We start from the raw sequence: 15,053 nt of genomic DNA, 5'->3' as shown, positions 1-15,053 counted from the left end.
ACTACCTCGATGACGCAGTGTGCTTCTTGGGAGTAACTTCTTCCACGGGGCCTCATGATGCCCAAAATTTCTTCCTTCTCCACTGGGTGCTTGTCGGTGTCTTACTTGGCTCGCGTTTCCTTGGGATCGGCTTCGAATTTGGACCTCATGTCCTTTGCCATATCCACAAGGTTGTCGGTCAGTCACTTTTCTTCTACTTCTTTTTTTAGCATTGTACATTCGCCGGTGTCGTGGGTCTTGCTTTTGTGGTACTCGCAGTACTTCCCTTTTTCCTTTTCTGCTTTTGCTGGTGTTTTTCAAACGGCATGTACTTCAGATCTGTTTTGTAACGGCCCAAATTTCCAATAAAATTTATCATTTTGAATAACCAAAACATTTCCATAAGATATCAAATTACCAAACACATTTGTTTTCAAAATCCATAACATCAGATAAAATTATTCATAATATCAGAGTGTCCCAAATAAAACGCCAGAGAGTGCATGGCGTGTCATCACGCCGGACCCTTGCCCTTAGATCCCGAAGTACCTGAAACAACCAACAAACTGTAAGCTAATGCTTAATGAGTTCCCCAGAGCATACCCCACACAATCCACATAATCCCATAAACCATATTAGCTATATCAGCTACATAAACCACATAAGCCATGCATACAAACATATAAGGATGCCATGGAAACCCTCCAAGGTCTTACACCGGGTGCCACTAGAACCCCCCACGTGGTCTTACCTACTGCCATGGGAACCCCCACATGGTCTTAACTACCTGCCATGGGAACCCCCACATGGTCTTCACTAGCTGCCATGGGAACCCCCACATGGTCTTATCTAACCAAAGAGATATCATGCAAGCTAAACATACAAACATACTAGGATGCCATGGATACCCTCCAAGGTCTTACACTATATGCCATGGGAACCCCCACATGGTTTTAATCTACTGCCACGGGAACCCCTCGGGGTCTTCCATGCAAATTTCATACCAACATAACACATAATCAACTAACAATCCACATATCACATAATGGGCCGGCCTTGGTACCTTCGACTGATTGGTATGGTGAGGAGACTCGCCTCTCAAGAAATGTTGAACTGATAATATCAAATCCAAACTCTCAACTCCGAACCCAACTACCTACAACCACCATGTGACCAACTCCATCAAAATCCCGAAATACCAAAAATACCCTTAAAGTCAAACTTGGTCAACCATGGTCAAAGTCAAAGTCAACAGTCCAGGTCAAAAGTCCATGGTGACCTAACTCGTCGAGTGCACTTGCTGACTCGTCGAGTTCCTTCAGTTCTCAGAAAACCGGGAAAACCCATAGTCAACTCGCCAAGTAGACAAGACAACTCGTCGAGTTCGCATAGTGTCCAGAGGATCAGGGAAACCCGAGTCAACTCACAGAGTTGGCAGGGCAACTCATCAAAGTTTCCTACTCTTAACACATTCAGCCACTTTTCCAGCGAGTCCAAAGCCCCAAACTATAAATCTGATCCCCTAGGGTGAAGATACCACGTAAAGTTGCTAACTTTACGTCCATGCATGTAATTAAGGGGGCTAAAACAATCAAACAAAGCTTATTAAGGGATTCAGGGCATGAAGGAGGGCCAAGACTTAATAAAGATGGCAACTTTAAGTCCATGGAGGTATTAAGACGTCCAGATCTGAAGTCATAGCTTCAAGACATGCTCAAATCCAAGAATGACCCAAGAATAAGCTAAAAAATGACACTAAACCCTCTAATGGGTAGATCTTGCAAATGAATGATCAAGGTATCAACTTTATGTTGGGTTTTGAGCACTATAACACTCTTATGGTGCACATGCAACTCTAAATGCTTTGGATCTATGTTTTCTCTAATTATACATGCATATTTTCAATTTTCCAAAGCATATATCCTAACTAGCATACAATTTGTCAAATGAACAATACAACTAGTTAGATGACTTACCTCTTAGAAGGACCTGTAGTTCTTGACCTTTAAAAGCTTGAGAACCCCAAGTGTGATGCCTCTAATGGTTCACAAACACCAATATGCAAGAGGAGGCTTGAGAGAATAAGTTACTTGCACAAAATCAATATCACTCTCCAAGAATGTTGTGGCAACCGATTTTGGCTCTAGGGGGTTTATTTATAGTGTGGAAAATGCTAGGGTTACACTTTGTAAACCCTAATGACCTTTCATATTACTTAGGATCCATGGGTTAACCTCCATGGACTATCCATGGATTATCTCATTGGTTTAGCCTGATGAATCAAAGAATCAAGTAATTAATTAATCAGAGTATGAATTCAAGTAAGAGTGCGAGATTTGAACACGGAATGTAAATATGATCTGTTATGCTCTATTACGCTTTCGAATTCTTTACAGAGTACAAGAGACAAGTCTGTAAAAGTTCTTATCTAACTCTAGTAAATAACCCTATTTATAGGGAACTGAAAGCGTACAAAAAAATATACTAAGGCATAAACACTAAAGCTTCGAATAAAAGTGCCCTAGTAAAATACATTACAAAATATTCGAAGAGTACAAAACATACTTCGACTAATTACAACAATTCGACCCTTACAATCTCCCCCTTTGTAATCATAGTCGAAGTCTTCAATTTGTAAGAAGTGTGATGGAATACAGCAACACTCTTCGAATCTCCGTGTACCAGGAGATAATCTTCTTCAGCTCTTTCTTATCACCTTCATTATTCTTCTTGCAATGATTCATACGAACAATCAAGTTCGTATATTGAGATGTAGAATATCTCTCGACTTCACTTGCTTGAAATAAGAACCGTTTAGACTTTCCAACTTTGTCTTTTCCTGCGAAGACAATTCCAAAAGGCTTCAGGCAAATTTCACCATCAGCATACTTTTTCAATTCAACCTGAGTCTTCGTAGGAGCCATAGGTGCTTTTATTTCCATTCCCTTGGCAGTAGCTAACTCCACATCTGTTAGTATCAAGCACTCATAATAATTTTCGATAAAAATCTTGATGTGAGCTACTCCAAGCTTGAATTCATCCGGTTCAGTGTTTTGAAGGAATGAAAATGATTTGTCTTTTAAGAGCAATGCAATTTGTATGAGATCATACAAGTTCATCAAAGGAAAATCAGCAATCGTAAATTCGCAAATCTTTCCATTTGCCCTGGCAACCACATACTTAACATTTTGGACTGTGTTTTCGAAAATCACATCCTTCTTCATACTGATCACTTTCTTGATTTTAATCAATGACCATACTTCCTCAGGGGCTTTTCCAAGAACAGCATGAAAACGAATTTTCATGTGTGTACCTTCATCTTTATTTTTAAAATTCCCTTCTACTTTGAACTGAGGCATGATAAACATCATTTCGTTTATGGGAAACTCCAGCTGGCTTGCATCAGTGTTTGTGACCAAATAGCTCTGCTTTGGTTTCTTTTCGAATGTATACATGTGATTGAACGCAACCTTGGCCTCGATTGTTTCGTAATTATAATGTTTGGCTGGATCACCTTTATCCATTCCCTTCGGATCACTAGCTCGTTGAGTCATAATGCTTTGGATAATCCTCAGTTTTTCAATTTCAGCTTCTGCTTCAGCCTTCTTTTCTTCTTTCGATTTTTCCACAAAAATTGATTTCCCTTTATCTTTCAAGGCTGGATTATCAATTGTTTCTTTTGGATTCGAACCACTCCCACCAGTCTCCGAAGATTTACCAATCACAATTCCTTTCGAAATTGGTCTTGCTATTGGTATTGTTGTTACGACTGTTGAAGTAACCATTTCAGCAGAAACAATTATTGGTTTTGTTGTTGGGATTTTTGAAGAAAAAACTTTTCCCACAACTTTCGCATCCTCACCACTAGCCTTCGACTCAGTAGTTTTTCTTTCTCCCCCTTGCACCCCTGTGAAAATAGGCGGGGCATTTGTTGTTGGAAGAAGGCTTGAGATGTGAAAGAGAGGAGCGAGTTGTTTGTTGAGAATGGCTTCGAATTGTATAAACTTCTGAGATAAAAATTCAGGAGTAATCAATGGAGAAGAAATCTCTTTTAACTCCTATCAGAAATCTCTTTTAACTCCTTGAGCAATTTCAGCACTTCTTCAAAGCTTGCACTTTCGGATGTTGAAAGTTGAGTAATTTGAGGACTCAAATTTTCATACAACTTAACAAATCGAGTGACTGCGTCACAAATGATATCAACCTTTTGATGCAATGATGCATAGTCATGTTGAATAGTTGCTATTTCTCTTTTCATATCTTCACGAAGTTCGTGAATTTGCAAGTTGACATCCTCTCGTACTTTCTTCACATCTTGAATAAAAAGAACATGTCGTTCCTTTGCAACATTCTTCAATTCTTTCAGATTACCAGCAAACTTCGAATTCTGAGAATTGATCTGAAGTTCATTGTTTTGATCATTATGATCAATCTTCTCCAAGACTCGAGATTCAGAATCTTTAATCATCCCTGATACTTTACTTATGATTCTGGATTCAAACACCTTCAGCAACGAATCAACTTCAATACTTGAAACAAACGAACCAACCCCGAGATCTGCTTGAGATTGAATGACAGAATTCAACTTTTGATTTAAAATCTTAAACTGCTTCATTGTCATGAGCATGTGATCTGGAAACTGCTCTTCTTCTTCATGAAACTCCAAATCTTCAAACATTCCGCCAAACCCCTCATTATCAGTCTTTGTCTCCATACAAACAGTTTCTTCAACAGGTGAATTTGGTTTGGGTGGCTCAGTAGATTGAGAAGAAAAAATAGAAGTAAAGGGTTGATCAAGAATGTGTGCGAATGTTGGGGAATCTGTTGTTGAAGTAAGAGGAGTAGAAGATAATGGTAAGGAAACAATACTTGCAAAAGGAAAAGAAGTAGATGGACATGTAGCTTCATTTTTCGAACCTCCTTCACCCATATTGACATTTGCATCCGTATCAGATACGTGTGCAGGGATGCCTAAAGTTCGAACCTCCTCAGGAACTGATTTGGCAATCGAAACTTCGGGTGGTATGACGACTGTCTTCTCAGGAGTAGAACTTTCTGTGATAAGAGTAAACTCTGGAGTTTCTGGAATTCTTTCACCTTCATCTTCGGTTGACTCAGTAGAAATCACAAGTTTGCGAGTCTTCTTCTTCTTCTTCGACAAACGTTTTGCCATATCTTTAGCCCTTCATTTCTTTGACACAGGAGAAACAGGTGCGGGCACTTCCCTAATTAAAACGCCTTGATGAGTGATTTGAGGCTTTCGAATCATTTGCTGTGTGGGAGACTTGCGTTTATGGGATGACTTCATTTTAATTCTTCGAAACATTCCAGTCTTCGAAGGAATGATAACATTTTCTTGTGTTTCTCAAGAATGGACTCAACCACTTGAGTCTCAGCAACAGATACTTCAACAGTTTCAGGCTTCTTCTTGGGAGATTTCGAAGATTTTGACTCAGTTTCATTCTTCTACGTCTTCTTGGATTTCGTATCTTCTCTATCCAATAGTACGCCAGTTTCGATTGTAGAATCAATAGTCTGCAAATATGCCACTAAAACTAAATTCGAAGGATCGACCCTTTTAAGCATTGCATCGGGAATACGAGCAACTGATGGGAAAATTTCAGCACTGTCTGTGACATCCTTCGGATAGTGGTATGGTTGAAAAACTGCTCTTTCTTCATCATTGGGTACTAAAATACCTTCCTTATTGTAGAAATGTTGCAAGATCAAGCTCCAGTATCTTGCACACGAAATGTCATGAATGGCATTCGTATGTTCTACACCCTTTTGAAATTCCTTCCACAATTTAGTATAATAGTCCACTTGAATATCATAATATATGCCAGCAACCATGGCATAAACTTCCATCCTTCCTTTATCAAGACCAGCGGATCGCCCAGTCAAACATCTTAGAAAAATTCCAAATAAGAAATTCCAGATTCTTGGAAGTCCAAATTTCTTAAAATCACTAATCTTGGACAATGGTGGCTGATATCCCATCTCATTGAACATGTGAACGATTTGTGGAAAAGTAAATGAAACATATGGAGGCGAATTCGGAATATCAAGAATTTGACAAAATAGTTTCTTGGTTAGCCTGACCTTTTTATCGTTCACCAGATGAAATGTAATCGTATCAGATGCTTTGTTGTATGTTGCAGTCGATCCTACTTGAGAAAGCCAGGACAATGGAACAGAGAAAGAGTTGAACATCGCTTTAGCCAAAATTGAGTTCTTCAAAGCATTTATGAGCATCTTTAATTCTTCCGGATACTGAGAAACTTCACCCTCCAAGTAGTAGTTTGTTGCTTGAATCTTCATTATTGGTAATGAAGAGGCATCTTCAGTTGTATGAGAATCAACATGAGCAGAAGTCGCCATTTTTCGGGTTTGAAGAAGATGATGAACAGAGAATTTTGGGAAATTTGCTTTGTGATCGCGTAAACGGACAATGAACCCTTGAATCCCCTTTTATATGTAACCCTGAAGTTTGAATTTGAAGCGGGATGTGTATTTAATGAAATCCGACGTGGCACCTTGAAAGTCGGACCATTACTGCTGAAAAGTAGCCATGCGTCAAAAAGTAGTTGTCACATCACCTTGAAAACCGGACAGAATACCATACGTCATTTAAAAACAGCATGTCTTGTGATCACCAAGAGTATTGTAACCGTCAGAACCCTTCGAATGGAAGCAAGGCTCTTTCACTTTTGGGATGAAAAGCGAAGTCATATGCCAGAAGTTCGAAATCATCAGCCTGAGTTGGTATTACTCAGAACCTCAAGGATTTCGTGAGTGATGTGTTCCAAAGAATAGAGACGTGAAACAAATATAAGAAAAATATGGGATAGTGTGATGTCAAACTATTGACACAAAAGCAAATTCAATCCCGGGCAAAGATTACTTCATTAATCATTAAGAGAAATGATCAATAGCTTGTGTGGGTTCCTGTGAATTACAATCGAATACTTGTTGATAAGTATCGAAGGGCTTCTTTTATAATGCTTTCGTGGGTAGTTCAAAAAATTTCGTTACATGTCAACCTAAACATAAGGTGAGAAATTGTAACAGAAATTACTTGTTTGACCAGTGTAGTCAGTGACAAGTTGACGTTGAAAAATTTTGAAATAACTAGGACATTCGAATGAAACTCACACGGAAATCATATTCAAGAAAAAAATTTGTGTTCTGGATCTTATTGGGTAACAAACATCGTTGGTTTCGAATGTTTGATCAAGACCACGCATTCGAAATGAATATGATTTGAAGTTTCAAATTTTGGTACAGAAACAAAAGTTTCGTGAAAATCTGGAACTTAGTTCCCCGTCAATTCCTTAAAAAAATAATGAAAATTGGGTTTCACTTTCATCACGGTCTCATAATGTCAGATCATAAACATAGTGTTTTGATATATCTAAGTCTCGATGGGTTTGATCAGAGACCTCTCGGACATATGTCTTCGTGTGTGATCGTGTAAGAACTTTATGGATGAAAAAGATTGATTTAAGACACGAAAAGTACCTCTGTTATGTTTGGACCAAACAGTAAACTCTTAACTCATTTTGAGAAGAGTAAGGTAGCTCAGAGACTAATGTGAATATAAGCCTGATTGGGAAGAAATCTTCGTATGAATAATTTCATTAAGGCTTTCGTACACACACATTGAGTCATGAAGGCTTTGGTCAACATGCAGCAGCATGCTTCTAAGGACAACCTAACTAGTTCGAATGATGAAAAATTTATCAATTCATACAAAAAATGTACCTTACCCTAGTACTACAATTGTAATTCCCTCTGAATCTGCATGATAATCTACAACAACATACTAAAAAGAAATAAGAATCAAAATATTTTTGTTGTTTTGATTTTTCGAAAATAAAGACAAAACAAACTAAAATCTTTTTGGATTTTTGAATTTTCGAAAATTGAATTACAAAACTAAATAAAATCTTTTTGGATTTTTGATTTTTCGAAAATAAAGACAAAACAAACTAAAATCTTTTTGGATTTTTGAATTTTCGAAAATTGAGACAAAACAAACTAAAATCTTTTTGGATTTTTGAATTTTCAAAAATAAACAATACTTGTTGTAAAGATGCGAAATTTTATCATCCCCTTTTAAGTAACAAATGTACGAATTCGAAGAGGTCGAAGCGTTGACTATGAACAGTAACAGCTGAATCAACCCTTAAAATAAGTAACAAATGTGCGAATTCGAAGGGGTCGAAGCGTTGACTATGAACAGTAGCAGTTGAATGTTGAATGACTTTGCCTTGTCTTTTATTAAGCGCCTCTGATTCATTCCTTATCATGCATCATTCTTCTTTTTCGCATGGAATAGAATTTCCATCGATCATTCCAAGTCCCTCTATAATTCTTACAAGGGATTTTTCATCTAAAGGTTTCGTGAAAATATCAGCTAGCTAATCAGTTGTTTTCACAAAATGTACTTCAATATTCACATCCTCCACGTGATCCTTGATAAAATGATAACGAAGAGCTATATGTTTAGTCTTCGAATGTTGCACAGGATTATGACAAATTCTTATAGCACTTTGAGAATCACAATATAATGGAATCTTTTTCATATTTATTGTATAATCACGCAATTGACTTTGGATCCATATTATTTGTGAAGTGCAAGCAGCAGCCACATATTCTGCTTCAGCTGTTGAGATTGATACGCATGTTTGCTTTTTCGACTGCCAGCTCACCAATTTCCCATCGAGAAATTGACATCCACCACTTGTGTTATTTCGATCAAGATTACAACCACCCAAGTCTGCATCCGAATATGCTTGTACAAAGAACCTAGTGTTCGAATGATACCACAATCCTAACGAAATTGTTCCTTTAAGATAACGAAATATATTCTTCACAGCAGTGAGATGTGGTTCTCGTGGATTTGACTGATACCTTGCACAATTACACACAGAAAACATGATATCAGGTCTACTTGCAGTAAGATAAAGTAATGAACCAATCATGCTTCTGTAAAGAGTTAGGTCAACTGCAGGTTTATCTAACAAAGGTGTTAATTTTATGCCAGTTGCCATTGGAACTCGTAACTTCGTGCTATTCGTCAATCCAAACTTTTCCAGCCGATTCTTCGTATATTTTTCTTGATTGATAAAAATTCCTTCTTTGTTTTGACGAATATTCAAACCAAGAAAATTATTGATTTTTCCCATCATGCTCATTTCGAACTTACTCTTCATAAAATCTTCGAATTCTCTAGACAAAGCAAGGTCAGTTGAGCCAAAATAATATCATCAACATAAATTTGAACAAGCATTAGATGATTCCCCACTTTCTTTCGAAATAATGTAGGATCAACTGATCCTTGTTTAAATTTAGATTGTTTCAAGAATGAAGTAAGAGTTGCATACCATGCTCGTGGTGCTTGTTTCAAACCATAAACTGCCTTATCTAAAATATAAACATGATTTGGAAATTCTTCGTTAATGAAACCTGGGGGTTGTTCCACGTATACTGTTTCTTCAAGCCCTCCATTTAGAAATGCACACTTCACGTCCATTTGATAAACATCAAAGTCCTTGTGAGCTGCATAAGCCAGAAATATACGAACCGCCTCGAGTCTTGCGACAGGGGCAAAAGTTTCTTCATAGTCGATTCCTTCTTGTTGTGAATATCCTTTGACAACAAGTCTGGCTTTGTTTCGAACAATATTTCCATCTTTGTCGGTTTTATTTTTGTAAATCCATTTTAACCCGACAATCGAAACATTTTCAGGTTTAGGAATTAATCTCCAAACCTTGTTTCGTTCGAATTCAGACAATTCAAATTGCACTGCAACAACCCAATCTGAGTGTTCCATTGCAATCTTAACTGTTTTTGGTTCAATTTTAGAGATGAAAACATTGAACATGCAAAATTCTTGATGAGTATTCAATACCTCATTCTTTTCATGAATTTGAGCTCTTATTAAGACTCCCTCTTGTGGATTCCCAATTACTTGATCCTTCGGATGATCTCTTGTCCATTTTTCTATTGGTGGATATGCTGGATCAAAATCCAAAGGTGCATCTTCGTATATATCTTCGTGTTCTGAGCCTACAATCGAACAAACATCATCTAAATCATTATTATTTTCAATATTCTCTAAATGCTCCCCCTCAACATTATGCTCCCCCTCAACATCAGAATTCAATCTTTCTTTCTCCCCCTCGAAAGAATGTTCTCCGTTATTGAATGTATTCGAATCCAAGTGCTCCCCTTCTACTGGATTATTTTGCATACTTTCGCCTTTCTCTGAAGAATTGGATGTTGAATCATCAATAAGTTTTGTTTGTTCAGAGAGATGATTGTCATTTGCATTTATTTCAGCATCAACAGCATGATCTGAAATTCCAAATATTAAATCATAATCAATATCTAAGGTTTGTGAGGATTCAGATTCATCTTGTATGTCTTTCAGAATATGATGATTTTCAAACAGCGATGTTGTTTGTTTAATGTAGTAATCATCAAATGTAAGATTTAAAGTTTCTTCAACTTTTCGTGTTCTTTTGTTCAACACACGATATGCGACTGAATTATGCGAATATCCCAAGAAAATCCCTTCATCAGCTTCAGCTTGAAATTTCGTAAGATGGTCCTTGAGATTCATAATGAAGCATCTGCATCCGAAAACATGGAAAATTTTGTCGTTAGGTTTTCGATTGTTGAGAATTTCATATGGTGTAATGTTAAAACGACGATGAATGAACGATCTGTTTTGAGTGAAACATGCAGTTGATACAGCTTCAGCCCAAAGGTATTGTGGAAGATTCGCATATGCCAACATAGTCCTTGCCGCTTCGCATAGAGACCTATTTCTTCGTTCAACAACACCATTTTGTTGTGCTGTGTATGCTGATGAAAAATTATGCGAAATTCCTTTGTCCACCAAAAACGAATCAAGAATATTGTTCTTAAATTCAGTTCCATGATCACTCTTAATTTTTCGAACAATTTTCTTCAATGTTGTTTCCATCTTTTTGATAAAATCGATCATGATTTTTGCAACTTCGGATTTAAACCTGAGAAAATAAACCCACGTAAATCTGGAAAAACCATCAACAATAACTAAAATGTACCGTTTCTTTTTTAGAGTTGAAACAATCGAAGGTCCACACAAATCAATATGTAAAAGCTCCAGAGGTGCAACAATTTTCGAATCTATTGTAATTGGATGACCTTGTTTATGTTGCTTGCCAACTTCACAAGCTGCACATAGAGAATCATTGTCAAATTTAAGTACAGGTAAACCTCTTACCAGATCTTGTACCACAAGTTTATTGATGTTTCGAAAATTGAGATGAGAAAGTCTTCGATGCCATAACCAACTTAAGTCTGTTGTTGCTTTCGAAAGAAGACATATAGTAGGTTTCCCTACTATCGGATTGATATCCAAAGTGAACATGTCACCTTTCCTTTTGGATTTCAGAAATACTTCTTTTGTGTTAACATTCGAAATTACACTTCCTTCTTCGTTAAAAATAACTTGATTGCCAGTGCCCACAACAAGTTGAGAAACACTTATCAAGTTATGTTGAAGACCTTCAACATATGCAACACGGTTCACTGTGAATTGTCCATTCGTGATCTTCCCATATCCTTTGACTTGGCATTTTTGATTGTTCCCAAACTTCACTACTCCAGCATTTTTGAGACTTCGAAAATCTCGTAAATTCTCCTTCTTCCCAGTCATGTGACGACAGCAACCACTATCGATGTACCATTTGTTATCATATTGCTCATCACATAGTACCTACATTCAATTGAAAATTTTAGGTACCCAAGGCTTTTTGGGTCCTTGGAAATTAGATTTCAATTTCGAATGTAATGAAGAACTTTTAACCCAATCACAAACTTTGGTTTTGAGACTATCAATTAAGTTTACTTCTTCATTTAAAGGAACCAAAACATAAGTTTTTGATGGTTTCGAATGTTCACTGACATTACCCTTCGAATTCTGAGTTTGTGAATGAACATTCTTTGCTTTTATTACTGGTTTCCAAGCTTTGACTGAAATGTTCAAATCCTTAGAAGATGAACTGCCATTTGATGAATTATTCACATATTTTCATATGCATCGTGAATTTGCTCCTTTGAATATTTATTTGACTGATACATCTTTCCTTTGCCTTCAAGCCAATGATCAATGTTTTTCCTTGAAGTCATTCCTTTTTCCCGTGAAGTTTTCATTGTTTCTTTCTTCGTATGATTAGGAAAATTTGGCTTTTGAGGAACAAAATCAACTTTTGGATTTGATAAAAATGATTGAGCATATGATGAATCAACAGTTGATTTAAAATGTTGATGTTGAAAGAATTGTTGATTTGATTTAGATTTATTTGAAAATGCTCTTGAATTATTAGTTGCTGTAACTTTCGAAAACCTTGTGTGTTTATTCACTTCAGAGCTTGAATGATTTGTATGAGATGATTGTTGAGGTTTTGTTGAAAAAGAGGAATTTTTAGCTTTGAAAACACTTTTGGTTGATTGTGATTCAGACATCTTTTGAGACTCAACATTTTGCCAAAATATTATCTTTCTTTCTTGTCTTTTTGAAATGTTGTGTTCCTTCGAAAATTTTTCAATTTGATCTTTAAATTCCTCGGAATTGAGTTTGACAACCTTTTCATTTTCCTTTTCAACTTGATTTGAAAACACTTTTCTATTTTTGATTTTTCAACCCATTGTCTTTTTGGTTTTTGACGTTGGAATTCATACGAATTCTTAGTTAAGTTGTTTTCAACTGTGCTTTGATTTGAGAAAAAAACCTTCTTCATTTGTTTTTGAATTATCCTCCTCAACTAACTTCTTTAATTCTGGTTTTATATTCTCAACATTTCCAGTAGTTACGAAAACTTGATTTGGAAAAATGACATCATCTGTACATTTGAAATTTGGATAAACCACTGTATTCGTTTCAAGATAGTGTTCTCCTTTTTCAATCATAACTTTTTCGAACTTTTGTGTATCACCATACATTTGATCAACCACCATTCGAGGAGTTTCTTCTTCTTTTGTAAATTTCTTTTCCTTCGAAATTTTCTCTTCATCGTCATCATCACTATCATCAGTTTGGCTGTCTTTGAGATCCACGAAGTTCATATCACAAACTTTCGAAGTTGAGGGTATATCAGTTTCATTTTCAACCATCAAATCCTTAACTTTTTCTTTCCCTTTAGATGTTAAAGCAACATTAACAACAGACAACTAAGAACAATCAACATCTTCTAGTTCACTAATTTCACTAATATTGTCAGAATTATCTTCAATAAAAATTAGATTGAGAATCAGATGTTGAATTCTCAGTCTTTTTCAAAATTTCAATTTGTTCAGATTTAGTCAAAGTATCATTCACTATGTTAACTAGTTCTTTCGTATCAAGACATTCATCAATTTTGACAATTCCATATTTATATCTATCATCAGGAACTTTGTCAAAATCAGCTAATATCTGCTCATAATCATACGAAATATTATCTACCTTAGCTCTTTCGAATGCTAGAAAAGGTAGTAATTTTCTATGTTGCTCTTTACTTATGTCACTTGAATGATGTAAATCAGTTAATTTGCCATATAGTCTTTTCGCAGAATTACAGTAAATGTTTCTTTGTGCTAGTAAAAGTTTAACTTCACTCGTTAAAGAATCTCTATCACACATAATGTTTGTTATTTGTAATTCCATACATTCAATTTTGCTTATTTTCGAGTCTAATCTCTTTTTGGTCTCTAACAACTCCATGGACAATTTGTTGGCCTCATTACTAGCAGACACAACAATTGAATCAAAATAAGTAACCGTCTCATCAAAAGATATTAGTTCAGAATCATAATAATGAGTAGGAATATTAAAAGATTCGAAAATTTTACGTACCTTTGTAGTCATTGGAGATTTGTCAGCAGCTTTGGATACGAAGCATCGTCCCCTCACTTCGAATTCCTCATCCTCTGAGTTTTCCTCCATTTTCGCATACAGTGCCCCATGTGTCGGATTTCGCATTTCTTCATCATCTGATCTAGATGACCAGATTTGATATGTTCCTTCTTCATCCTCATGCTCACCCTTTGCAACCAATGATAAATTCTTGGCTTTAGCACGAACCACCTCAAGCTTCTCTGCATAGTATGTCTCATCCTTGACTTTATTCTTCCTCTTATCCTTCTTTCGAAGCATACAGTCATTTGCAAGATGATTCGCACCGTTGCAATAATGACAATCTATTCCAGCATCACCTTTCAACTTCTTCTCACCCTTTCCTTTAGCTATCTTCGAATCTTGCTTCTCAACTTTCTTTTTCTTCTCAACAACATTTTTACTCACAGAATTTCCTTTCACCTCAGCAAGCTTAATCTTCGAATTGAACGGCTTTTTGAAAAATTTATTGACACGATTATTCGAGTAAAATGTTATTGCTTCATCATCCAAATTCATGATGAATCCTTCTTCTTCCTCAGAATCACCATTCTCAGCTTCTTTCTCCGAAATCTTTGACACAAGAGCTAATGGACCTCCCAAATTCAACTTCGATTCCTCAGCAATTTCATTTACTTCAACTTCGTGTGTTTTCAACTGATTGTACAAATCATTGAGAGTTGATGTATCAAAACTTTGCTGATTCTTCACCATCATACTCACACTTCTCCATTCTTTTCGAAGCCCCATTACAAAGATGAGATTGAATTCCATTGAAGTCCTGGTAATTCCATAGCGATTGCATCGATATATTAGCTCATTCAGACGATCATAGTAAACTTCAATTGTTTCTCCTTCTTTTTGTTTCAAGTCTTTCAGCTCAACCAAACACTGTTTAACTGAATTGATTTTTGTCTTCTCACTTCCTTGAAATTTATCTTTCAGATTGTTCTAGATTTCCTTTGCAGTTGTACAACTCCTAACGTAATTGTACACAACTGGAGGTAAAGCACCTCGTAATTCCCTCATACACCTTTTCTCCAATTTCTTCAGACGATCACCTTGATTATCAACACCGGAATTTGTGGAAGAAGATCCGATTGGTTGAACATTCACTGGAACATTGATACTTCCAGTGATACAT

Source organism: Lactuca virosa, chromosome 7 (assembly GCF_052849685.1).
Source record: "Lactuca virosa cultivar CGN04683 chromosome 7, Lactuca_virosa_CGN04683_v6, whole genome shotgun sequence".
Taxonomy (NCBI): Eukaryota; Viridiplantae; Streptophyta; class Magnoliopsida; order Asterales; family Asteraceae; genus Lactuca; species Lactuca virosa.
The sequence above is the reverse complement of the archived record's forward strand: the minus strand, read 5'-3'. Positions refer to the sequence as shown.